Below are 2856 nucleotides of genomic sequence, written 5' to 3' on the forward strand. Positions count from 1 at the left end.
AAGGTAGGTATGCAGGGCGTGGCTGAAGGCAGTCAGATTTCTCAGTGACCAGTTTTCTGGACATCCATAGCATGGGAGGCTGCATCCTTGGAAAGCAGCAACTCTGCAAAGGTATTAGGGGTCATACTGGATACAGAACAAGTTACCAGTGCACTGTTGCAGGGAGAGGAGAGAGGGCTAATTTAATCCTTGGCTGATGTGATTTATAAAAGAAACATTTTTCTCTCTGCATGGCATTAATGACAGTAATACTCAAATTCTGTATCTGGTCCTCGTTTTCACATCTTTAAAAGGTCTTTTGAAAACCCGCAGGAGGTATAGAAAAAGTGCCACAAGAATTATTAGTGCTGAAAAAATTCCTGGTAGTGATTGAATGTGGAAAGAGTGGAGTGTGAGCAGCTTTTATTCCCTGTGTTGTCCCCCGTCCCCCCCACCCTGCACTTGTCTTATTTGTAATTATTGAATACCTGTCCAGATAATTTTAGGACAGACTTCATCTCATCCAAAGACAAATGTCTAAAAAAGCTCAGATGGAGTGATCTGTCAGGTCCATCTGTGTGAGGTAGATTGCTCTGTTGGTGATGGAGGACAATGTTGCTAGCTGATCAGAAGGTAGGCAGCTGGCTCTTAAAACACTGGTAAAAAAATGATCAAGAGAGAAGAGGCTGAGACGGTTATTAAAATTATGGAGAAAGAGTTTGGGTTTTTCACATGAATTAAATAACAAAAAAGGGTTAAAATGGCAAGGTGGCATTCAGGGGAGATGACCGTTGGTTATGTCCCTTCAGAAATACTTCTTGAAGTCAAATTTTCTTGGTTGAAGCCCAAGAAAAGGAGGAAGTTCTTGAGTGCCTGGATGAGCGTTTCAGTTGTCTGACAGATCAGAAGGAAAAGACTGCCTTTTATGTAGATTATGTGTGTTCTTTCTACAGGATTTAGACTTACAGGTTCTTGTTGAATATCATATCAGCCTGCAGGCTGGGGGACTGGCAGGACGCTGGTTAATCAAGGAAGAGCCTCTTGGGGAAAGCTTTGTGTGGGAGAGGAGATAAGAGTTTCGTGTGGCTCTGTGTAGAGCTTAACCTAGTAGCTGGATATCTCCAAGGAAATGTCAGAGAGGAGGATTGAAATTTCCAGTTTGGATAAGGAGAGGCCTGGAATAGGTGGTAAATCTGTGAGGTCTGTCTGTAGAGAGGATAACTGAATTTTTGTGGCTGGAAGAGATTGCCCAGGAGCAAACAGGAGGAGAGACAAAAGCTGCTGATAAAGAGGGAATTGTTTCCTCAGGATCCTTCCTGCCTTTGAAAGATAGAAGTGGGAGAGAGGGCCCCAGGAAGGCAGCATTGGTGGAGAGGTTAGTGAAGTGCTGGGTGAGCTGCTGGCAAGAGCACGATTTTAAGAGGAAGAAAGAGGTCAGGAGATGCCTGAGTTGGATGAAGTTGATGCAATGACTGAGAGTACTGGCCAGGACAAGTTTTGTGCTAAGGAAGAAGGGCTGGCAGAACAGCTGGAAAACATTTGTAGTAGAGCTGTAGGAAAGGAGTTTGCAGGCAGCTTAAAAACTAACCATATCCTGACAGTATGAGAAGAGACTGAGCATCTTAGTTGCCTTGACAAGAAAGTATCTTGTACTAAATTTCCTTTACTTTTTCTTATTTTTTTTATTTTCCTTCTCCTCTCATTTAGAGAGCAAGAGGCACAACTAGAACCCCTGGCTGAAGTTCTAAATGGAAAGAAAGTGAACAGCTGCAGCTCTTCAAACCAGTAAATTGCCCTTCCCACCATTAGAGAAAGTGGTGGATCTCTTGAGGTGCCCAGCCCAAGGCAGGTCATGTGCCCGGACAGTATTTGTTAGCCATATATGAGTTGCTTGTCTTGCTTTCAGGATACTTGGGAAATGGGTAATAATTTTGTGGTGTTCAGGTTAACAAGCTAATGCATCCAATGGTCTTTCTGACCCTAAGCTCCAGGAAGCAGTTTTCTTATTTTACAAGCAGATATACTGTGATGAAAATAGTTTTTGTTTGTCACTTTTTTCCCCCCCTCCTAAAATGTCAAGAGAACGTGGGAAGAGGGCAATAACACAACTTTGTCAGATTTCCTAATTTTCAGGCAGGATTTGTGGCAAAGAAGCAAGTAGGAGGGAAAGGTTAAAGTGAGGAGGATGTGCAAGAAGGGAGGAGGGAACGTCTTTTTGGTGACATAACTGTTGGCTGAATAACTGATCAGTAGCCTAAAATGTTACAGTGTGCATATATCTGAGCTTGTTCAAGTAAAGGTTGCCTGAGCTGTCAGGCCATTCCTTTATCTACTGTTTGTTTTGCTTTTTTCTTACAAGTATAGTAGATGTTTTTTTCCATGTCACATCTCTCTCTAAATGGAAATTGGAGAGTGGAGGATGATAATGTTGCAGAAATTAAATGCTCGTTTTTAGAAGTTCCAAAGGTTAATGCATGTTTTGATAATTACAAGTATTTTTAAATAGCATGTTGCTTAAAACTCAAGATGAATAAGGAAGACCAGAATCTTGCATGTTTGGCTATGAACTAATTCCAAAGCTGCCTCTTAGATTTAAATAAAGGACAGGTTTTATGCTAAAAATATACATCCTCAGTTTGAGGATATAGGTTTTCTGAGTACTCACTGGAAAGGAATTGAGCTCAGAAATCTCTCAGAAATAATACTGTTGGATAAATCTGAAAATGGGAAATTGAGCTTGAAGTGGGAGCTTGAAGTAAAAGTAGGATTCTTGCCAACTGCTCTGTTCTGAATTCCTCTTCTTCCCTGGCATCTCATCACATTTATTAAAATGCTCTGCCTACAAACTGATTTTGCTCAAAGTATTGGGCTTTGCAT

This window comes from Pelecanus crispus, chromosome 3 (assembly GCF_030463565.1).
Source record: "Pelecanus crispus isolate bPelCri1 chromosome 3, bPelCri1.pri, whole genome shotgun sequence".
NCBI classification, from domain to species: domain Eukaryota; kingdom Metazoa; phylum Chordata; class Aves; order Pelecaniformes; family Pelecanidae; genus Pelecanus; species Pelecanus crispus.